This window comes from Microcebus murinus, chromosome 2, assembly GCF_040939455.1.
Source record: "Microcebus murinus isolate Inina chromosome 2, M.murinus_Inina_mat1.0, whole genome shotgun sequence".
Lineage (NCBI taxonomy): Eukaryota > Metazoa > Chordata > Mammalia > Primates > Cheirogaleidae > Microcebus > Microcebus murinus.
Window position 1 is genome coordinate 105,277,245 of NC_134105.1, and position 24,788 is coordinate 105,302,032.

General features: G+C 48.9%; 1 protein-coding gene and 2 pseudogenes across 1 annotated transcript in view; 2 read left to right on the forward strand and 1 right to left on the reverse strand.

The window, feature by feature from the left end:
- The window catches only part of LOC105873096 (SLAM family member 8-like), a 215,728-nt gene that overhangs the window by 149,776 nt on the left and 41,164 nt on the right, over window positions 1-24,788 (forward strand). The gene's annotated exons all lie outside the window — the stretch shown is intronic.
- LOC142876004 (ret finger protein-like 4A) lies at window positions 761-10,872 on the forward strand (annotated as a pseudogene).
- On the reverse strand, window positions 11,022-12,027 carry LOC105873211 (small ribosomal subunit protein uS2-like; annotated as a pseudogene).

Sequence of the window (24,788 nt, forward strand, 5' to 3'; positions counted from 1 at the left end):
GCCACTTTTTGCCACCAACCTGGAATCTGGATTCTCTACCCTTGGGTCAGCAGGGACAGGGCTCGGGGTCAGTGCTTTATCCTCGCTCCTGTCCACACAGCTCAGCTGCTCCTGTGAGGGTTCCTCAGGATTTGCTTCCAGGAACATGGAAAATCCGAGCCAGGCTGAGCCCGCTCCTCTGCCACCTTCTCGTGGTCGCCACCATTGCCTCCCAGGTCAGGAAGAATTCCCGAACATATGGGCCAGGAAACGGGCTTTACTGGGGGCAACTTACCAAGAGAGGGTGGCAGGAAGAGAAGAGAATTGCGACCCCAGTCCTGTCATCCTGCCATGGAAAGGCGGGGCTGGGCCTCAGCAATTTGCTGGACGCACAGAGAGGGGGCTTTGTTCCAGAGGAGGGGTCCTGCTCCCATGTCTTTCTCCCTTATATGGGGCCAGGGCTGAGAGCAGCCTGGAGAGTGAGGGGACAGGGAGCTCACCAACCCCAAGAATCCTGGATTAGTGCCAGCAATTTATACGGCATCTGGGAGGGTCAGCTGCCCAGCACCAGGGACCTGGGGACCAGGGGACATGGGCAAGTGCTCTGACCCGGACAGTAGAGCTAATATCTTACAGGAAGTTGCCTGTGGGTGCAGACTCTCCTGGAAGGAGGAGGGCACCCCACGCCAGTTTGCTGTGTCTAGGAAGCCCGACTTGAGCTCCAGAGCCCTTCGGGCCCAGTTCTGCACCTGCTCCCCAGGAGGCCTGGAGACGGTCAAGCATGTTCACCGAGTTAGTAGATGAGTCCATGTGCTCAGGTTTGAGAAAAACATCGGGGCATATGGCCCGAAGTCCCTGCCCCCACTTCTGAGCCTGCCCTGGGTCTTGGTTTCCGCGTGTTGGGGCAGGTGTCAGAGCAGGTGCTGGCGAGGCAAGGTGAGGGCTGGTAGGAGGCGCCTTCTCTGTAAGGCTTAGGCCTAGCAGAAGTTGGGACCTCTAGGCCCTGGGTCAGGAGGCCAGGGGCAGAGTTCCAAGCAGGCAGGAGCCTCTGAGCAGGGACTGGAGCCTGGAATTCTTTCTGGGAGAAAAGTTAAGTCTGAGGCCCTTATTTGCAGGATGACCCATGGAAGGAATTCTCTGTTGTTGGAGGTGCAGAACGAGCCTGGTCTCCAGGGGAGAATGGTCTCAATTCCACAGCCTTCTGCCCCCAAAGCTTTCAGGAGCTGTGTCATCCTCACACCCACTACCTGAAGGGCCCGTGGGAAGCTTGAGGACACAAAGTTGCCAAGACTGTCCTTGGCCTCAGGGGCTCCATTTCCTGTGGAGGCTGCGTACCCCACCCCCAGCCCGTCCAGGACCCAAGCCTTCAAGGTGGTAGGTGTTAAGTTCCGTGCTTTTCTGTTTTCATCTTGTAGATCCACCTGTGCCACTGGGCTTCTGTCCCCGTCCATGGACCCACGCTGGCCTTCACACCAGTCTGCTTGGCGGTGGCTCCACCTCCCTGCATGGTGGGCTCTCCTCTCCTCTCCTCACCCCTCCTCTTTGCTGGTTGGTTCTTTCTCTGAGTGGACGCTGTGCCAGGCCCCCGCTGCTGCTGAATCCTGCTCTCGCCCTTGCCATGAGGCTCCTGGTGTCCGAACTCCACCTTCTTGGGGCCTGGCCAGTGCAGCCCACCTGTTACAGCAAGTGTTACAGCGGGTGGTCCTGAGGACAAACCGAGTGGCATACAGAGAGCCGGAGAATCAAAGTTTATTTGCCACCAAATTCTGAGCACCCTCTACCTGATTTTTCCCACTTTTATTAAGTTGGGGTGGTCCGAGGGGTGGGGTACCTGGTGTAGGTTAGTTGATGTGTCAGGCAATAGGCTCAGCGTTATGCTGATGAACCAAGTGATAGGGTAGTTGATGCACCAGGCAATAGATTTAGTGTTGTACCGATGCCAGGCAATAGACTAGTTGATGGGCCAGGTAACAGGTTAGTATTATGCTCACGTGGGTCTTCCACGAGGGGTGGGGGTTCTCTGGTGCCTGATACACCAAGTAATAGATGGGGGTTTCCCTTATGACACCCACCATTCCTCCCCAACTCACATCGACCCTCTGGACTCTGAATCCAGCAGCGAAGCAGGTGGTGGGGCAGTCAGTGTTAGGGTGGAAAGCCTGGTAGGTGCTCACGGTGCCGGAGGAGAAAGATTTCTCACGCAGAGATTAAGATATAAAAGTAAAAAAGTTAATTTTACCCTTTAGAAGAACAGAGAGAATGAGAGAGAATGCAAGAGAGAGAGAGAGAGAGAGAGAGAGAGAGAGAGAGAGAGAGAAAAGAGCAGGGAAAGGGTGTGGTATCCCAAAGAAAAGGAATGGAGGTGCCAGCAGCCAGGCCAAGTGGCTTGCTGCTTTTATGGGGACAAAGAAGAAAATAGCAATTGTTGTGGAGTAATTTGCAGGCAGCTGTGAGACATCAGGTTGTCCATCTTTCTTGTTTCTTCTGTTCCTGGAGACTTGGTTATCTCTGAAGTGTAGCCCGGCTTAGGCAGGGGATGTGATTTGCCCTTGAGATATGGATATGGATATGGGCAGGAAAGGAAGGCCTGGAGTTTACCCCCTGCGGTCTGTCCTGGAGCCTCTCAGGAACTACTGGAGGCTATGAAACAAATCCTAAAGACTGGGAGCTGGTGAATGTGAAGAGAAAGATTTACATTTCCTTTCTGCAGTGCGCCTGCTAGCTTATGAGGGAAACTGGGAGAGCTCAAGACTGATCTTTAGTTGTAATTAGATAGGTTCCTGTTACCGTGTTTCCCGGAAAATAAGACCTACTCATAAAATAAGCCCTAGCAGGATTTCTAATAATTTGCATCATATAAGCCCTACCCCGAAAAACAAGACCTAATGATGGGCGTGGCTAGCCTCTGCACAACACATGCATTTCATCGCAGAGCGGTAACAAAGACGAGCAGTGAGCAGCCCTTCTCATCTGCCCCATCGCGACAGCTACTATCCCAGAGGTGACCGGAAAGGTGCGGGCAGCCCCACCAACAAGGTCGGCTCCCCCTGTCAGGTCCCGGCCATCCTGTGCGTGCTGCAAGCTGAGGCTTTGAGGGGAAAGACTCCTCAGTGAAGTGAGGAGCGGGACACTCCGCTTTAGGTATTGTGTGTCCCCAGGGGGAAGAAGGAAAGCTGTGGCTGCCATTTTACTCAGCACTGTGGGCCTCTCTCACCCTCCATAAACACCCGGGGATAGGGAAAAAGCTTCAGCAAGCAGTCTCCTGTAAGGTTTTTCAGCGGAGGCGAAAAGACGGACAGAGAGAAAGAGTGGGGGCCAAACCACGTGGCTTTATTATACACTCCTGGCCTAGGTTCTGGGGTCTCAAGGGGGGGGCCCAGAAGTCACCCCCGTTTGAAGGGGCTGAGGCCTTTTATACTCTCTGGGCCTGGCTAGGGACTTTTGGTGGGAAGAGCCAGGGATTTTAGGAGGGGCTGGAGGTGTTTGTGGAATCCAGGAGCCAAAACGTTCTTATCCAGGTGGACTTCTGGGTGTGGTTCCTCTCTGCGGGGCCTAACAGTTTTATCCTTGGCAGGTCTGGTCTCATGCGCATTTTCTTTTTTGATCTAGGGAAGGGAGGAGGCCTGCCGCCATCCTTACATCTCCTACTGAGCCCAGAAATCGTTTCTGCTCCACTGTGCAGATTGGACCCAGTGCTCACTGGATCTCTGATAAATAAGCCAGCGCTGCTCATGAGAGCTCTATTACTTGACATGAGAGATTGGGGCCAACTGTTCTAAAGGAATTAGAGTCGCAAGAAATTCAGGATGGAATCGGGGTTTGGAGAGTTATGATGATGTTCCAGAAGAAGATGACTTAACTATATTTGAGTAAATGTAGATTGTTGTACTGTACTTAAAAAAAATAACACATCCCCTGAAAATAAGCCCTAGGGTGTCTTCTTGAGGGAAAATAAATATAAGACCCTGTCTTATTTTTGGGGAAACACGGTATTTCAGGAAGGCCACTAACAGTTCTCCCCTCCTCAATCCTGTCTGCCTCTGTCCCCTGTGCTAGGACCCCCCCCCCCACCTTACATGACCCCTGGAGTTGTGTGAAGATGGATCTGGGGACAACCTAGGCAGCCCATGGGCTCTCTAGACTGTCATGTTACTGGTAAATGTTTATGCATGAGAAGCTCATCTTTGCCCCTTTCCCTTTTGGATTAATGTCAAGGCCATTGCTTTGGCCAGCTGCCACCAACCCTCAGGACACTCAGGTGCAGTCAGGAGTGTTCATCCCACACCCATGTGATCAGCCCCTCCATTAACATCTGCCTGGGCTTCCACCAGGACCAGAAACCGGCCTCAGGGCGGGCGCCGAGGGCTCCAGCCGTCCCCTGCAGGTCATCTTGCTCCGCTCCTCCAAGACACCTTCCTTTCCTGCTCCATTGCCGTGTTCACATGGAACACTAATCAAAGAAGATGCTTCTTAAGGGCCACTGTACTGTAGCATTCACACCCTGCACTGAAGTGATTTCTGCTTCCACCTCCCCACAGGTCTGGGGCCCCAACAAAGGCAATGACTTTGCTTCTTGGTCTTTGTATCCCGGTTCTGGCATACAGTAGGTGCTCATTACCTGTTTGTTTCGCGCTCACTTGGTGGGGGAAGGGCTCCTTTCAGGAAATCTCTGGCGGCAGTCTGGCCTTCAGCCGCCAGGTGGCACTAGTGCGCAGGCGCTGCCAGTAGCTGGGCTGGAGATGGCTTTCAGGGAGGCTGGGCGCGTCGTGGAGTCTCTCCCTTCCCCTCCAGAGCGACCTGAGATGGGAGCAGACTGGAGTGGTTAGAGCCAGAGAAACTGGGAGGGGGAGGCTGGGGCGGTGGTTCAGATGTAAACAGGTGACCTGGATTCAGCGATCTGGAGCCAAGTCCTAGGGCTGGGGTCCGGACTTGGAGGGATCTAGGCTCGGGATTAGGGTGGGGACTCTCGAGGTCCACCTCTCCTCTCTCGCTGCATGAGAATTATTTTGGGCCAGGGTGGATCAACACTGCGGAAAGGGGCGCCCTGGAGAGTCCTGCACCTCGGCTCCTGTTCTCCATCCAGATAAGACACTTCTGAGGTGAAACAGCCTCTGTCCCACCTGAGACTGACCCTGAGAAGTGCCCCCCCCACTGCCTGGGGAGGGGAGGGAGATGGGAGACAGGTGTGCTCCTGGAGCTGGGGGCAGCGGACGTGCCCAACCCTGGCATGTCTGTGGTCCTGGAAGCTGAGCCTGCTTTGAAGGATTGAGAAAGGGCACCCAAGTCAAGAGCACCCTTTCCTCCCTCACTCCCTTGCTCCTGTGAGCTGGTGTTTTCTGTAAAGTGGAGATGATCATCCCTGTCTCTAAGGTCAGTGTCCAGATGGCCTGAGGTGATACACCCACTTCATTCTCATCTCTGGCAATCACAGCTCAGGTGCCTGCCTCCTGAATTTGGGATCCTGGCTTCCCTTCTCTGGCTCTGTGACCTTGGGCACATTACTCAACCTCTCTCCACCTTGGATTTCTAGTGAGCCCATGTCCTCAATAAGAATATTAATTGGATAGACCTCAGCAAGCTGTTGTAAGGATTAAATGAAATAATGTATGACTCAGTGCCTAGCATAAATATTAAACAAATAACACCTATTTAAAAAAATATAATAGTTTAATTTAACTCATTAGTTAAATTAATAATAGTTTAATAATTAGTTTAATTAGTGACAGAAAACAAATTGTGCCTCTCCCACATATATTTCCTGATGATAAAAATCATGTAATGTACATATAATTAAATATTCAAACAAATGTTTACAGGAAAGAAAATTAGTCTCCCTTCCTCTCTGTTTTCCATAGCCCCTTTTATAAAGGGTAATGTCTTATTTTTAAAATTAATAGTAGCTACTGCATTTTATCAAATCTACATTTGTAGGGAGTTTTAGAGACAATAATATTTTATGTACCACTAAGTACCTGATTCAAAGAGGTATTCCAATTCCAGAAATGTTAAATGTGAAGAAAATGTGAGCCTGAGAGTTCTTTTTATTTTCTATTGAGACAGAATCTCACTCTGTTGCCCAGGCTAGAGTGCCATGGGGTCAGCCTAGCTCACAGCAACCTCAAACCTCTGGGCTCAAGTGATCCTTCTGCCTCAGCCTCACAAGTAGCTGAGACTACAGGCATGTGTCACCATGCCTGGCTGGTTTTTTTTTTTTTTTTGAGACAGAGTCTTGCTTTGTTGCCCAGGCTAGAGTGAGTGCCGTGGTGTCAGCCTACCTCACAGCAACCTCAAACTCCTGGGCTCAAGCAATGTTGCTGCCTCAGCCTCCCGAGTAGCTGGGACTACAGGCATGCGTTACCATGCCCGGCTAATTTTTTCTATATATATTAGTTGGCCAGTTAATTTCTTTCTATTTATAGTATAGAGGGGGTCTTGCTCTCGCTCAGGCTGGTTTCGAACTCCTGACCTGGAGCGATCTGCCCACCTTGGCCTCCCAGAGTGCTAGGATTACAGGCGTGAGCCACGGCGCCCAGCCTTCTTTCTATTTTTGGTAGAGATGGGGTCTCGCTCTTGCTCAGGCTGGTCTCGAACTCCTGAGCTCAAAAGATCTGCCCAACTCAGCCTCCCAGAGTGTTAGGATTACAGGTGTGAGCCACCGCACCCAGACCTGAGAATTCTTTTTAGAGATGGGGTCTCACTCTGTCCCCTGGGCTGGAGTGCAGCTGCGCTATCATAGCTCACTGTGGCCTGAACTCCTGGGCTCAAGCGATCCTCCTGCCTCAGCCTCCTGAGTAGCTGGGACTACAGGGCGTGTCACCATGACAGGCTTAGCCTGAGAGTTCTTGATGAGGACACACTATCAGCCACTCCCTTGAACCCCGTTCTGTATCCGACCAACCACAGCCTCCTCCAGAATCCTGCCTCTCACTGTCCTCTCTCAGGGTCTTAGTGCAAGCTGCTCCCTCCTCCTGGAGTGGCCTTCCTCCCACCTCTCCTAATTGGGCTTTTGGAAATCCTGCCCCAGGTTTAAGGTCTAACTCAATCCTCATTTGTCTGTGAGGTTTTCCCACACTCTTTCCTTGACCCTCCCTGGTGCCATGGTCAATGGTGAACAGTCCCCTGATGTGAGCTCTGTACTCTGTATTCTACCTGATAGAAGATGACATCCCTGAGGGAAGGGCTCATCTCCCCCTCCCCTGTCACCCCCATGAGATCCTGGTCTGTATTCAGTCAGTACTGACTGAGCTGGAAATGAACAAAAGGGCTCCTCCTTCCTGGGACCTTGTTAGACTTTTGACATCTCTATATTGCATCACAGAACCTTTTGAGGATCTTATAAAAGCTAGAAACACCTTCCTAGAAAATGCATACACCTAAAAAAGCAATACAAGAAAGAAATTTAAAATAAGAAAGTTTTCCTAGAAATGGAGATACGAACTCAAATCAGGAATAAAAAAAAAAATCACAAAAATTGCAAAACCTCGGGCACATGATCAATGTCCACACCAACAGTGAAAAGTCATATTAATAGTGGGTACTATTAGATCTCAGCTGTTCCCAGAAGCAGCTGGAAGCCAGGAGAGAACTTACTGGAGGAGAGACAGCAGCCATGGCTGAACGCTTTAAAGAAAAGTACATGTTCTGTCTGCCTAACTATCTGGAAAAACCAATGTTCCTGTAATGTGGATACCTCTGCTGCCCCAGTGCATCAACTCACTGCAGAAGGAGCCCCACGGGGAAGGTTTACTGTGTCCCTGCTGCTCTGTCGTCTCTCAGAAGACAGACATCAGGCTCAATTCCCACCTCGGGGAGCTAGTTTCCAAGATCAAGGCACTAGAGCCCCAGCTGAGAGGTGTTCTACAGATGAACCCAAGGATGAGGACGTTCCAAGTGGACATGCCCTTGGATGTGGACACAGCAACAACCGTCTCATCATTTCTGATGACCCGAGAGATGTTCGTTGCGGGTGTTTCAAGCAGAATAGAAAAGGGGGGGCTGACAGATTCAACTGTTCATTGTGTGTCCTGGGATCCACTTGCTTACCTGGCAGCCAGCATGACTGGGAGGTGGACGTGGGCACAAGCAAATGATGGGATGTGGGTGTTTGCGAAGAATCGGTTTCTAGGCAAGGGGAAATCCTGCTGTCTTCAGAACTGGGCTTTTGGACTGCAGGTTTGAGAAAAATGCTGCTTTTCACTGCCAGCACCACGCCCTTGACTACTCTCTTGGTGAAGCCACGGTTCCACCGAGTGGGGATATGCCTGGATATGGATGTGGGGACTGTGTCCTTCTGTATCTTCAGGAAAGGGTCCTGTATCTTTACTTTCACTAAAATTCTGCTGCAGAGCCACCGTGTCCATTTTTTGCTCTTGCAAATGCAACTTACGATAGTCAAGGCTTCCTGAGTAACTGTTGTTTGATGGATCCCAGCATTGCCAATCCTCAGATTCATCCTGGGTAAGGCAAATAAAACGGTGAACATAAACACATCCGTCAGCAGGAATTACTATGTGTCCATAACCAGAGCAAAAAAAAGTTTTCTGCTTAGTATAAAAGTGGAGCAAGATTAAAAAATGGATCATTTTATGAATCATGAATACCAATTAATGACATAAATTAGGAAGAATTTACATTTCAGAAATAAAATATTGTCATGTTACTTTAAATAAAAATAGTATGCACCTTTCTTATGATGGGATGAAAATGCCACATTTCCTCTGTGGTTTTCCAAGAACATATACTCCAATCTAGTCACAAGAGAAACATCAAACAGAATCCCAATTGAGGGACATTCTGCAAAATGCCTTACCAGTACTGCTCAAAACTCTCAACAAGGGAAGTCTGAGGGACAGTCACAGCTAAGGGAGCCTAAGGAGAATTGTATCCTGGGTGGGATACTGAGACAGGAGGACACTGGATAGAAACTAAGGATGTTAAGTAAAAACTAAAGCACAGGCTTTAGTTTTTAGTAATGTATCAATATTGGTTCATTAATTGTAAGAAATATTCCGTACTCATGTAAGATGCTAATAATAGGGGGAAGTAGGTGTGGGATATATGAGAACTCTATCGTCTTCACAATTTTTGTATAAAATCTAAATCTGTTCTAGTGAAGTCTGTTAAACAAAATTGATGAAAACTTTAAAAGATGAAGTTGCAAAATGATTCCACAAATCGAAAGAAAAAGAAAGAGTAACTGGATCCAGAGGCCTGTGGGTGGACGCTGGTTTTATGCCCTTTTGTTCGGCCTGGCCGGGCGGGGCAGTGGGCAGTGCTGGCAGGAGGCAGCCCGTGGGGTGGACCTGCTCACCTTTCTCAGGTGTGTTCAGCCTGGGTGGGGTTTAGAGCAAACCAGAGGAGACCTGTGAGGAGAGAAGACAACCTCCTTCTGGGCCCCCCATCCCCTTACCTCTGCTCCTCCCATCCACCCAGCCAGCAGCCCTACCACACGATTTCATGTAAGCAGCGGCCTTCAGTGTACTGACTGAGATCCAGCCCTGGCTGGATGGGGGAAGCCCCTGCACACTGCGGGTAACAGAGATATGAACGGGGCCAGGGCCTCTTCAGACCAGAAGTGGTTCCATTCACAGGAAAAGTGCCAGAAGCCTTTGAAGTGGCCCCTCAAGATGACCTTCGTAAACAGTTTCAGTTTTTGATCTTGTTTTTCTGGGTGTTGGAATAGGACATGTGTGCATAGGTGGGGGGACTGAGCAGCAGCATCTCTATGACTCTGGGGAATTACACTTAAATCTTCCAGGAGGCACTGTCGGATGCCCCACACCAGGCCACGCTGCACATCTAACCTCATGGGAAACACCTGCCCACGGGTCTGGACTTGGCGTTAGGGGACCCCGAGGTCGCTAGACGGACGCCTCCGATGTCCAGGTTTCACTTTATCCACGGATTCCCGGAGGCTGGTGAGGATATTTTCCGGTCAGTAGAGCTGAGGCTTTCCTTTGGCGTGGTGCTAGCAGACAGGGGCTGTGGGAGACGACTAGAAAATTGATCAGCACCATTGAAGCCTCCTTGGTAACAACTCTTCAAGTTTTCTAAACCATCATTTGGAAGAATTGCCTACTAGAAACTAAAAGGGCGGGGCCACCATTGGAGCTGAACTCCCAGGGATCCCCGGACTGTGAGGGGGGGCTGCCATTGCAGGGGTCCAGCTTCAGCTTGGGGGTGCTCTTCAGGGAGCTGTGCAAGAGGCCTTGTTCTTTTTTGAGGCAAAAAATGCCAAACGGGCTGCTTTTCACCGTTTTGCTGAGCTGTGGTACCCATCCCCCATCGTGGCTTCAGTGGACGGGGGCCCCAGAAGGACTGGCCGGAGTTTCTTTTGATCCTGTGGGCAGATCTTGCACGCCTGTGAGCCTCTCAGGGCACCTGCTCCTGCCTTTGGGCCAACCCCTTAGTTCTTTAGGAAGAGCTCTGGCTTCTTTCTGATAGAGATTCCTCCTGAACAGGCCATCCCACTTGTGGGCTGGATCGCTGATAGGCCTGGGGCTGCTCTCTGGGCATTCAACATTTGGGGGGACTGCATTTGGGGACAGCCTGACGCTGGCCTCGTGGCGCAGAGGTCTGAAGCTCCTGGCAGCTGTTCAGTCAGCACTGCACAGTTCAGGTCAAGATTCCTCAAAGGAGCCTCTTTTCCAAGCAATGACATGACCCCCACCCTGTCGGCCACCAGACCCCCTGCTTCACCTCCACTGATTCCCTGACCATCACTCGCTGTCCTCATGCAGAACATGGCTTTTCACCATAGTCGTGCTTCCCCCCACAGCCAAGCACCACGGGGACCTGGTGGTCTCTGGGGGGCAGTGGGTGCTTAAGACTGAGGCACTGTCCCACCTGATGGATGTCCTTCTCACAAATCCTTATCACCTGTCCCTGCCCTAAGCTCAAAGAGGGCTTGTTAGAGGCAATAGAAGCTCCTGATGGGAGAACAGATTAAGCAATAGAAAAAGCAAAGAACATTTTAGAGAAATGTGTTTCCAACACCTAGGGCAGACAGATATCGGATTTCTTTTTTTTTTTTTTGGACACAATTTTTAGAAACTCGTGTTTATTTTCCATCAACCTTATTTCCATTTTTAAGAGTTTGTGGAAGAACTTAAGACCACTCAGTGGTTGTTCCCACCCATTCAGTGGCCTGAGCAGTGGGAGCTGCAGACCAGTCTTCCGTGGCAGGCTGGTTGCTCCAGTCTTCAGTGGGGACCTGCTGAGTAGGCACAGAGGCACCTGCACGCCTTCAGCCCAGGCTGCAACCTCGGGCTGAGTAGCAGTAAAGTCAGGAGCTGGAGCTGTCCATTCACCCTGGAATTCCTCTTTGGTCACAGCTTTCTCGGCGGTCGCTTGCTCTTCCTGTTCAGTCTCTTTCAGGATCTCTGTAGAAGTAGAGATCAGGCATGACCTCCCACGGGTGTTCACGGGAGATGGTGCCACGCATGCGGAGAACTTCCCGGGTCAGCATGCACCACATCAGACCCTCAGAGTGAGCCCCCTTGTTGTTGCATGGGATGACAATGTCCATATAATGCAGAGGGGAATCTGTGTTACACAGAGCAGTGGTGGGCAGGCTAACATAAGATGCCTCTGCGAGGGGCTGGTGGTCAGCCCTGGGGTCAGTAACCACCAGAAGATGCGGCTCCCGGAACGCTGCCTGGATCTGGTTAGTGAAGGTGCCAGGAGTGAAGCAGCCAGCAGTAGGAGTGGCTCCAGTGGCAGCACCAAACTTCAGCACAGCTTGCTGGCCGGTATTCCTGGACGATATGACACTACATCAGCAGGGTTTTCAATGGCAACAATGGCACGAGATGCCAACAGAAGCTTCTCCCAGGTCCTCTTCAGATTTATGATGTAGATGCCATCAGTTTTCCTTTTGTAGATGTACTGTTCCATTTGGAAGTCAAGGTTGGTGCCACCTAAGTGGGTTCCTGCTGCAAGGAATTTGAGGACATCCTCCTCCTTCATTTGCAGGACATCAAGGGCTCCGGACATCGTGAAAGTTTCCCTTTAAATTACGACGGGAATCCAGAACAACGCCGTATGGGCCCCTTCTGTGGGTAGCTTTTTTTTTTTTTTGAGACAGAGTCTCGCTCTGTTGCCTGGGCTAGAGTGCCAAGGCGTCAGCGTAGCTCACAGCAACCTCAACCTGGGCTTAGGCGATCCTTCTGCCTCAGCCTCCCGAGTAGCTGGGACTACAGGGATGTGCCACCATGCCCGGCTAATTTTTTCTATATTTTTAGTTGGCCAATTAATTTCTTTCTATTTTTAGTAGAGATGGGGTCTTGCTCTTGCTCACTGGTCTCAAACTCCTGACCTTGAGCAATCTTCCTGCCTTGGCCTCCCAGAGTGCTAGGATTACACAGATAGCAGATTTCTATAATTTACTAAGAACTCTTAAAAAGAAATAAGAAAAAGACTAGTAGTTGGATAGGAAAATGGGAAAAGTCTATGAAGAGTCAGAAGGAAAAAATACAAGTAGCCATTTAACAAATAAAATAGAAATTTAAAATTGGCTAATTGCTGTAGACTGAATGTGTGTGTCCTCCCCAAATTCATACATTGAAACCAAATCCAAGATGTGATGGTATTGGGAGGTGGGGCCTTTGGGAGGTGATGAGGTCATGAGGGCAGAGCCTCATGAATGGGATTAGTGCCCTTAGAAATGGGGCTCACTCCAGAGGTACCTCGCCCCCTCCCCCTTTCCTTGTTTACAGCCTCTCCCCTGCTCTGACGCACATCCGTGTGGGCGGGAGCACGCATGCTGCATTCATCCCTGTGTCCCTGCGCCGGGCACTGTGCCTGGTGCACAGGACTCACAGGACTCACAGGACGTGCTCACTGAGTGTCTACGGGGTGGATGTCAAGTGAGCTCCTGTGAACCAGGACTGGGGACAGAGCCCAGGCAGTTTTCAGTTTTATTTATTTATTTTTTTGAGACAGAGTCTCACTCTGTTGCCCAGGCTACAGTGAGTGCCATGGCGTCAGCCTAGCTCACAGCAACCTCAGACTCCTGGGCTGAATCGATCCTCCTGCCTCAGCCTCCCGAGTAGCTGGGACTACAGGCATGCGCCATCATGCCCGGCTAGTTCTTTTTCTATATATATTAGTTGGCCAATTAATTTCTTTTCTATTTATAGTAGAGACGGGGGTCTTGCTCTTGCTCGGGCTGGTTTCGAACTCCTGACCTCGAGCAATCCGCCAGCCTCAGCCTCCCAAAGTTCTAGGACTACAGGCGTGAGCCACCGCACCCGGCCCAGTTTTCGGTTTTATTTCTGCAGAGTCGGCCGTGGGAACAGGGTTTTATCTGGGAATGAGTGTTCCTGTGTAAGAGAGGGGAAGAGACTCACACGTAGACATTGCTGGCCTTTGTGGAAATGGTGGCTGGACATGCCTGAATATCGTCATGAGATACTGTAACAAGAACATGAGCTCTGGAGCGGTAGCACTCTTTTTTTTTTTTTTTTTTTTTTAAAGAAAATAAGCTTTATATTTTAGAACAGTTTTAGATTTACAGAAAGATTGGGCAGATAGTGCAGTTTCCATACACTTCACCCCAAGTTTGCCCTATTATCAACATTTTACACTATTAGGATTTGTTACAAGTAATGAACTGACATTAATACATTATTATTAACTAAGATCCACATTTTATTCGGGTGTCCTTAGTTTTTACTTCCTGTTCCGGGATCCTACCCTACATGTCTCCTTGGGCTCCTCTGGGCTGTGGCAGTTTCTCAGACTTTGCTTGTTTTTGTTGCCATTTGTGAGGAGTACTGGTCAGGCACTTTGTAGAATGTTCCTCCATTGGGATTTGTCTGATGTTTCTTTCATGACGAGACTTAGATTTGGGGTTTTAGTTTTTGGGAGGAGGTTCCCGGAGGTAAAGTGACATTTTCATCACGTCTTATTAAGGGTACATGATATCAGCATCCCTATGCCATGTAGATGTTGACCTTGATCACTTGTCAAAGGTCGGGTTTGGCAGGTTCGTCTGCTGTAAACAAGCTCTCCTTCCTTTCCATATTGTATGCCTTGGAAAAAAGTCATTGTGTGCTGCCTCAATTTAGGAGTGGGGAGTTATCCTTCACTTCTTGTGAAGTTATCCTTCACTCCTATCCATCCTTCCTTGAGAGTGGAGTATCTTTATTTATATTCAGAATTCTTCTGCACAGGAGCTTGTTTCTTCTCATCCATGTATTTTATTCAATCATTTATGTCACTATGAACTCATTGACATGTATTTTATACTTTGGGTTATAAAATCAACACTACTTTATTTTGTTGCTCAAATTGTCCCAGTTTTGACTGGTGGGTGCTCTTTAGTAGGTTCCTGTGTGCCTTTGACCTATCTCCACTGTTGTGTCTTTTTTTTTTTTTTGAGCACTTGTTTACTTTCTGGCACTACAAGATATTTCAGGCCTATTTTGTATATTTTTTCCAGTCATAGAATCAAGAACCAGCCATTTCTCCCAAGAGGTCTAGTTCGTTTTATTGGGCGTCTGGACAGGAGCTGTGCATGCTTGAGCCTTAGGAATTGAGACGGGGATTTCTCATCTCTAAGCACAAATTCCACCTAAGTCCATGCAGCCTTATTATTTGCCTGCTTTGTTGGACATGAACAGACTTTGAGAGCACAGAAGGGTTGGAAATTCATCACAACCATCTTTAGAAGGGAATTTGAGAGTGATTAAAGTAAAAGCAACCAAAGGAAGTGTCCTTTGGCCCCAAGATATCAAAAAGTTGATGTATTATGCAAGGAAAACATAGTGAGAGTCTGTTGTTTGTTCCTGGACTAGCTCCGTAATAGCTGTCCCAGCACACATGTTATCGGAAAGGTCTGTTGAGAAAAACCATAAGGGTGCATTGGAAGTGTAGGACAAGAATGAGTGCTTTGGGGTCAGACGGTGCTGGGTTGGAATCCTTACTGTTACTGATCTGCCTGGGAGCTTGGACAAGTCACTTTGCTCCCATAAGCTTCACTTTCTCATCTTTAAAGTGAATATAGTAATCATACACGCCTACCAGAATTGTTTTCGGGTTCCTGAGATGATGCATGTCAAGTGCTCAGCCTCAGTGCCTGGCACGGAGGAAACACTCAGTTAATGCCAGTTGCCCCAAACATGACAGGGAGCACCTGGCCATGGGGAAACACCTGCAGCAGAAGCCTATGAGACCCACAGGGCCTATTGGGCCCTGGAAAATACATTTGTTAGGAAAGTAGATTTTGGCCTTTGATAGAGATGGCATTAGGAGATAGGTCAAAACTAATTAAAGGCCCAAAATATAGTATACACCCAGGTGGAGCAATCATGATTCAATATTCCCAGATGGGGGTGGGGCATTGCTTTTATTGCTTAGATTCTGATAAATGGGCCTTCCTAGATCTGCCCACCCTGCAGAGAACAGGGACGATGGACTTGCCTCTCACCTCTGCACATTTCCCAGGCAGAAGGTCCAGGGAAAAGGAGGGTGGACAGAGAGCAGAACCATTACATGGATGGACGGGGCAGGGCCAGCTCTCCCTCAGGTCTTGGTGAGACTCAGTGGATGGAAGGGTCCCGCCCGAGGGAGAACTCTCTCTGGGATGGAGAGGTCTTCCACCACCCATGTTGGGAGGATTTGAGGACTTTGTCAATAGATGCCAACATCATTTGCGGGCTCCCATGTGCTCTGAAGGCCAGTGGAGGAGAAAAATCCACTCCTTGATGGAGCTGGTGACCCAAGTGATGTTCATGGTGAGAACAGGGCAGCTCTCTCTCTAAAGCGATCCAGACAGGAGGGGGGGCCTCTGCCTCATTAATAGATGGGTCTCATCTCTTTTTTCTTTTTTTTTTTTTTTTTGAGACAGAGTCTCGCTTTGTTGCCCAGGCTAGAGTGAGTGCTGTGGTGTCAGCCTAGCTCACAGCAACCTCAAACTCCTGGGCTCAAGCAATCCTCCTGCCTTAGCCTCCCGAGTAGCTGGGACTACAGGCATGCGCCACCATGCCTGGCTAATTTTTTCTATATATATTAGTTGGCCAATTAATTTCTTTCTATTTATAGTAGAGACGGGGTCTTGCTCTTGCTCAGGCTGGTTTTGAACTCCTGACCTCGAACAATCGACGGGTCTCATCTCAATGCTGCTCTGCTTGGTGCGCCACTCAGGACCATGCCATGCACTGAAAAGGCCACCCCAGAGCCAGCAATCCCGGGGCAGACGTTTATTCAGTCATCTCATGGTTTATTCTATTGCATGTGTGAGGTCATTGCCTTTCTTCCTATTTTCTGACCTGTTTTGTCCCGTGCTCTGGCCACAAATGTCTATTTTCCTCTGCGTATCTATTTGCTTAGGCTTAATGACATTTCTTTCTGATGAGGGAAAAATCCCTGCGTGTGTTGGGGGGCAGGCGCCTCATAGACACGCATCTACCTCTTACTTTCATTGCAAATGGGTTTCAGCAGCTCATGCTCCACAACACAGAAGTGAGTTGCCTGAAGGAATTAGTGGGTATCTATCCTCAGTGGATGTCTGCTATCCCCAAGGACAGTTTGATTTTTTAATGAAAATTAGGAAAACGTAGTGCCACGAAGGGGCGCCCCTGAATCGTGATCTAGTATAATAGTAAAGCCGGCTCATTCATCGTGCAGGAAGTGTCTCCCGCACAAGGGATTCAGATGAAATAGGAGTATTTGTTGAGCAGCTGCCGGTGACACACTGGGTCACCTTCACAAGGTGAAGGGCAACAGGCACTGAGTTTTTATTGAATGAGGTAGAAGTCATTCCTATTTTACAGATGAGGAAACTGTATAATAATATAATAAAAGACACCCCTGTCTGGAGACAAGTACCTAACCAACCAATCAAGGCACCCCCTTCCCATTAGCAAGGGGGCCTGAGATGATCATGGCAGGGGGACTTCTGCGATCGTCAGTGAGTGTCCTTGGGATGCCACCTCACTTACTAAACCCAGAGTCTCTCTGAAGTGGGTGCAAATCCCCTTTGCTGTGATAAGCTCGTAGGCTCAGTAAGTTCAGCGATTTTTCCAGGGTCACTCAGGTAACAAGTGAAAAATGAGATTCAGACCTGGTTCTGCCTAGAGCCACAGCCCAGGCTTTCTCAGGACAGGGACTCAGGCGGGGACACACCTAGGCAGGGCTTGGCAACCTGAAGGCCACTGGGCAGCGCAGAAGCAAGGCGGGTCGGTGGGAGGCCTTGGGAGGAGGGTCACAAACAACCTGCCCACCAGAGAGGTGTTTCCAGTCGGGGTCAGGAAGTATCAGGATGTTCCTGAACGTGGGAGAAATAGTCCCCCTGCCCCGACCATGTCAGCCCCCCGTGTTGTGGGGAGGAGAGCTTGGTAACGGGAAACGGGTGCCTTGATTGGTTGGTTAGGTACTTGTCTCCAGACAGGGGTGTCTTTTATTAAAATAATATCGACATAATATTAATAATATTATGTGTCATAATAATATAATTATTTTTAAAATTATTAATGTAATGTCTTTATAATAAGCTGGACATTTTACTTTATATATCATTCTTGACTTAATTTTTGTCACCAAGAGTATATCACCAGGAGCTTGTTATTGAATATTGTAAAACTTAAAAATTTTTGAACTTGAAGTATGGAGCAATTTGAGAGTCTGTTTCTGAGGTAAAGTGTCTTGGGGGAATTAGTCAGTGCCTGTGTAAACAGGGTTGAGAAGATGTGGCCATAGGCCATTACTAAGTGGTACAGGAGCCAGGAAGTCCATATTTATCAGGATATGGGAACGGGGGCTGGATGAGGGGTCTAGAGCAAGGTGAAGGGCAACAGACACTTACTGAGTTTTTACTGAATGAGGTAGAAGTCATCTCTTTTTTACAGATGAGGAAACTGAGGTTTAAAGAAGTTAAATAACTTGCCTAAGGTCAAATAGCTAATATTTGGCAAAGCTGGGACCTGAACCTGGTTTTTCAGATGCCAGTGCCCAGTCTGTTTCTGAATGGCCTCTCAGAAAACATGGACTTGCTTATCACCAGAAACGCAGCACCCTCCCTCTTCTCTAAGTGGTTTTTCTCTTTTCCTTAAATCCAGGAACATGTTTGCCTTTTGGGTAGTTCTGAGCACAGCCACCAAGTGGCGACATTGTCTGACTAAGGCTCAGCCCGTCTCCCGGGAAGAATGAAAGCAAGGGAAACAGTAGGAGCTGCCCTGTTGTGTGTTGCATTGTGCTGGGTGATTGTTGTTCTACTATATATATATCTTTTTTTTTTTTTTTTTTTTTTTTTGAGACAGAGTCTCGCTCTGTTGCCCAGGCTAGAGTTCTGTAGGGTCAGCCTAGCTCATAGCAACCTCAAACTCCTGGGCTCAATAAATCCTCCTGCCTCAGCCTCCTGAGTAGCTGGGACTACAGGCATGCGCCACCATGCCCGGCTAATTTTTTCTATATATTTTTAGTTGGCCAATTAATTTCTTTCTATTTTTTTTTAGTAGAGATGAGGTCTTGCTCTTGCTCAGGCTGGTCTCGAACTCCTGAGCTCAAACAATCCTCCCGCCTCGGCCTCCCAGAGTGCTAGGATTACAGGTGTGAGTCACCGCGCCCGGCCTGTTCTATGATATATTTATTTATTTATTTTTGAGACAGAGTTTTGCTTTGTTGCCCAGGCTAGAGTGAGTGCCATGGCGTCAGCCTAGCTCACAGCAACCTCAAGCTCCTGGGGTCAAGCAATCCTTCTGCCTCAGCCTCCTGAGTAGCTGGGACTACAGGCATGCACCACCATGCCCGGCTAATTTATATCTATATATCTCTATCTATCTATCTATCTATCTATCTATCTATCTATCATCTATATGTTAGTTGGCCAATTAATTTCTTTCTATTTTTAGTAGAGACGGGGTCTCGCTCTTGCTCAGGCTGGTTTCGAACTCCTGACCTCGAGCAATCCACCCACTTTGGCCTCCCAGAGTGCTAGGATTACAGGCGTGAGCCACCGTGCCCGGCATACGATACATTTATTTAGTCTTCTTGCCAGTCCTGCAAGGAGATAGTATCTCATTTCACAGATGAGGCTACTGAGGATCTGCCTGATTTCACAGCTTAGTGGTAGAAGCAGGAAGGAATCAATGTCTATTTGGACCCCAAGTCCTGCCCTGAGCATGCTGGACTCCCAAAGGAAGAGTCATTCTGTGCCCTGAAGGATACAAGGTCTTGTGGAGAGGTGGACAGGGGACCTCACTTGGGTTTAGGCTGGGATGGCCCAATGAGCAAGGAGGGTGTGCAAGGACCGACCACACTTTAGCTTTTGTCATTGAAGGGAGGAATTAGATTTTAGCATGGAAATAAAATACAGTTAAAATTACTCTGTGAATCCCTTAGAGTGCTGCTGTATTGGAGACCAACATGCCATCCCTCAGCCAGTCTTTCCTTCTGCTTTGGAAGAGATGGCCTTTTCTGCCTGATGAAAGAGTTGGCTGGTGTCTGGGGGCCACGCTATGGGGAGAAACACAGCGTATATCCTGCATATGCAAATGTCAGACTCACCTGCAGACAGTGTGTGCTGGGGCCAGCCGGAACTGGCTGAGAGAGCTGGTTCTGTGCATCTCCTCCCAGCTCTGTGTTCAGTGTCATGACTTTGGTATTCTGAAGTCAGCCACAGCGGAGAATTTACACTACGGGAATTGGCAAATGCTAGAAACTGTGGTTTTTATCTCTGAAAGAGCTGGCCTTGAAACAGATACCAGCACAGCAGCGGCACCCAGAAAGGTGGGTGGGAGCAGAGAGATGGACCCCGGGAACCACAGATTTATAACTCGCATCTCATACTCATTTTGGGACCTGACTAGAATTGCTTCACCATTTAAATTGCTATTTTTTTGTCTCTCATGATTTGTTGTTGAAGGCAACTAACTGCATTTGGGGAGTTTTACCTGCATGTGATCTGCCTCTACTGGAAAGCAATTCGTCTGACTCTAGGCTTTGTCTTTGGGCCCCACCTTGTGACGGAATCTGCCTGTGTCCCAAGGAGGTGGGCCCCCACTCAGCACAGGGTGGGCTGGGCTGTTATCTGTGGAACGACAGCACACACGTGACCGCTCAGGGTCACACGTGGACAACTAGGAGAGAGGTGTTCTCCTTCATTTCCCCAGAGAACATGTGGCTTGGGCCCCGCATGGGGCAAGGAGTCTGTCAGAAGAGGAAGTTCTGGGTGAGGTTTTGTGTATATAAACCACTTCTGGGCTCAGTGACTACAGCAGATACACAGATGGTGACCGGACAGGAAGGAGAGGCCCTGCTAGTGCCGAGGCTCAGGTGTGCTCAGTAAATATTTGCTGAATGAGCAGTCCAGGCTGCCACCTGCACATTAGCTGAAAGCTGTGTGTTTTGTGTCTGAGCATAGGTGGCACCTACTCCAGCGTCTTCACAGACGACTTGCTAGGGGCGCTGTGACAGCCCAGAGCCCAGAGCCCCCAATTCCACCAGTGGCAAGTCAGGGCTGGCTCCCCAGGGGCTGTGCGAGCTACACCTGGCAGGGTCAGCAGACATTTGACAGGGGACAGAGGGAGGGTCTTACTCCAGGGACTGGGAACAGGTGGGCAGGCTGGAGGCTGACCTGGTGTCCCTTCTGAGGCCCACAAGGGACAGTTCTGGCCCTGTAAAGGGGGAGTGGTTTCCCCTGTGAGCAGCCTGCTGGCTTTCTCCCTCCGTGCCCCATCGGGAGGGGATCACAGGCCTGGGTGCACGTTCTGGGCTGCGGTGGGGACTGTGGGGCCACACTCTGCCCTGTGGGGCGGAGTGGCTGTGGCATGGTGGTTTAAGGTGTGGTTTAAGGCGTGGTAAGTTTGTGCTGGATCACGTGCTCTGTCCTCCTTGCTGGACGGAGGAGAGAGGCTGAGAACCAGGGAGCCAAGGACTGCAGGGGAAATCTTGTGATAGAGGAAGGACTGCAGAAAGGGCTTACCAGGGTTTTCCAGAGAAACAGACCCAGTAAGATATGCAGTCATCCCTTGAAATGCATGGGAGAGGGCTTCCAGCACCCTCCGTGGATACCAAAATGTGTGGATGCTCAAGTCACTTACATAAAATGGCATAGTTAGTTGCATATAACCTATGCATATCCTCGTGTATACTTTTAGTCACGTCTGGGATCACTTATACTACCTAATGCACTGGAAATGCCATGTAAACAGTTGAGTTTTAAAAATCTGTATTTTAAATTCTTTTATTGTTATTTTTAATTTTTCGGAATGCTTTTGATCTGTAGTTGGTTGAATGCACTGATGGGAAATGCAGGGCACGGAGAGCCAATACACATAAGAAAAGATTAATGACAGTAATCAGTTCACACGGTCACTGAGGCTGAGAGGTCCCATGACATGCTGTCGGTAACCTGGAGAACCAGGAAGGCTGGTGTGTAACTCAGCCTGCGTCTGAGGCCTGAGAGCCTGTGGGACCAATGGTGTCAGTCCCAGTATCACAGGCCTAGGGACCTGGAGTGGCCAAGTCTGAGGGCAGGAGAAGATGCGCGTCCCAGATCTAGAAGAGACAGTGAAATCGCCTTTCCACTGCCTTTTTGCTCTACCCAGGCCTCCGTTACTGAGGGCAGATCTTCTTTACTCAGTCTACGGATTCACCTGCTCATCTCTTCCAGAAACAGCCTCACAGACATACCCAGAAGTAATGTTTTGCTAGCTATCTGCACCTCCCTCGGCCCAGGCTTGTTGACACCTAGAGTGGCCATCACGGCCTGAGTGAGGTGGCTGGGGGCGGGTGTCACCGGCACACCGAGGTGGGCAGCAGCCCTGTGTGGGAACCGGGCGGGAGCTCAAGGCCACGCCTTCTCTCCACGGGGTTTCTCCCGCCTTAGGAGGGAACGTGAGCCTCCTGGGGAGGCAGCGTCACCCCCACGGGGGAGGGCAGGGCTCACCGCCTGCAGCTCACAGATATGAGGGTCCCAGCCCGACCGCAAGACCAGCCCAGGCTTCTCAGGCCAGCAGCCTTTGCAAGTCTGGGCTGGGCTCGCAGCGCAGGCCTGTTCGTGACTCACTCACTGCATGTGGGAGGTGGCTGTGGTTGGCCGAGGGCGCCTTGGGGCCTGAGACGCAGCCCTCAGCCTCAGCCCCTCTGCCTGGGGTGGTGTGGGGAGGCGAGATGCTGCTGGGACAGGCCTGGCCTCCGCCCCCCTCAGTGTGGCTGCTCAAGGTTGAAGCCACGTTAGTGCGGAGACTCACGGCACTGACGGGCACTGGGATGTGGAAAGATCACTGGTCTGGGAGGCTGGAGACCTGGACCTGGGCCTGGCTCTGCCACTTATTGCCTTTATGGACCTTGGGTTTGCCAGGTCACCTCTTTGGAACCTCAGTTTCCTCACCTGTAAAATGAGAAGTTGATCAGGATGGTACCCAGCTGCCTGTCGCAGGTGATATGCCCCCACGTATCCAGGGCTCAGCCTGCTCCCATCCTTACCTGTGGGACGTAGCCCAGGGCAGGCTCCCCTCTCATTGCCGTGGGCGCGGGGCCCAGCTCAGTGACAGGAGCACAGGACCTTCCATCACCCATCTTTGGGGACCTCTCACCCCCAGAACAGTTTTCTCAGGCCGCCAGCCTCAGAATATAGAGAAAGTCCCCAATTTTCTCATAAAGAACGCTGAGCCTGTTTTTATTTTCTCTTTTGATACAAAAGCAAATAAATTAAATAAGGTATATCAGATCCTTATGGCTTTCAAACCCACCCAGGTCAGAGAGAGAATTCCATATTGCATTTTCCTTTACAGTCTCTAGCCAGCAACTCTTTATATATTGTTTTGTATTAGTCAAAGTTTTGTTTTTTTTTTTTTTTTTACCTTTGTAATGTGATCATTGGTTTTTTTTTTTTCTATTTTTTTTTTATTTCAGCATATTGTGGGGGTACAGATTTTAAGGTTTCAATAAGTGCCCATTTCCCCTCGCCCCCCACAAGTCTGAATCTCCAGCATGACCATCCCCCAGATGGTGCACATCTCACTCATTATACATGTATATATCCGCCCCCCTCCCCCCTCCCACCTGCCCAATACCCTATTATTGTAGTACCTATGTGACCACTTAGGTGCTGCTCAGTTAATACCAATTTGCTGGTGAGTATATGTGGTGCTTGTTTTTCCATTCTTGGGAAACTTCACTTAATAGTATGGGTTCCAGGCCGGGCGCGGTGGCTCACGCCTGTAATCCTAGCTCTCTGGGAGGCCGAGGTGGGCAGATTGCTCCAGGTCAGGAGTTCAAAACCAGCCTGAGCAAGAGTGAGACCCCATCTCTACTATAAATACAAAGAAATTAATTGGCCAACTGATATATATATAAAAAATTAGCCGGGCATCATGGCACATGCCTGTAGTCCCAGCTACACGGGAGGCTGAGGCAGTAGGATCGCTTGAGCCCAGGAGTTTGAGGTTGCTGTGAGGTAGGCTGACACCACGGCACTCACTCTAGCCTGGACAACAAAGCGAGACTCTGTCTCAAAAAAAAAAAAAAATAGTATGGGTTCCAGCTCTAACCAGGAAAATATAAGATGTGCTATATCACCATTGTTTCTTAGAGCTGAATAATACTCCATGGTATACATATACCACATTTTATTAATCCATTCTTGGATTGATGGGCACTTGGGCTGTTTCCACAGCCTTGCAATTATGAATTATGCTGCTATAAACATTCGAGTGCAGGTGTCTTTTTTGTAAAGTGTCATTGGACCTTTTGGGTAGATGCCCAGCAATGGGATTGCTGGATCAAATGGTAGATTCACTTGTATCGCTTTAAGGTATCTCCATATTGCTTTCCACAGAGGTTGAACTAGTTTGCAGTCTCACCAGCAGTGTAGGAGTGTTCCTCTCTCTCCACATCCACGCCAGCATTTATTGTTTGGAGACGTTTTGATAAAGGCCATTCTCACTGGGGTTAAGTGATATCTCATTGTGGTTTTGATTTGCATTTCCCTGATGATTAGAGATGATGAGCATTTTTTCATATGTTTGTTGGCCATTCTTCTGTCTTCTTTAGAAAAGTTTCTGTTCAAGTCCTTTGCCCACTTTTTAATAGGGTTATTTGATTTTTTTCTTCCTGATTTTTGTGAGTTCTAAGTATATTCTAGTTATCAGTCCCTTATCGGATGCATAGGATGCAAAAATTTTCTCCCATTCTGTAGGTTGTCTGTTTACTTTCATGACTATTTCTTTGGCTGTGCAGGAGCTTTGTAGTTTGATCATATCCCATTTGTTTATTTTTGTTGCTGCTGTGATTGCCTTTGGGGACTTCTTCATAAACTCTTTGCCCAGGCCGATGTCTAGAAGGGTATTTCCAAGATTTTCCTCTAGAATTCTAATAGTTTCATACCTTAAGTTTAAGTCTGTTATCCAGCGTGAGTTGAGTTTTGTGAGAGGTGAAAGATGTGGGTCCTGTTTTAGCCTTCTACAGGAGGCTATCCAGTTTTCCCAGCACCATTTATTGAAAAGGGATTCTTTTCCCCAACGTATGTTTTTGTCTGCTTTGTCAAAGATTAGATGGCTATATGAGGATGGTTTTATATCAGGATTCTCACATCTGTTCCACTGGTCAATATTCCTATTTTTGTGCCAATACCAGATTGATTTAATTACTACAGCTTTGGAGTATAGTTTGATATCTGGCATATTAATGCCTCCCATTTTGTTTTTGTTGCCTAGAATTGCTTTTGATATTCGAGGTCTTCTTTGGTTCCATACGAAGTGTAAAATTATTTTTTCTATATCTGTGAAGAATGCTGATGGGATTTTAATAGGTATTGCATTGAATCTGTAGATCAGTTTGGGTAGTATAGACATTTTGATGATATT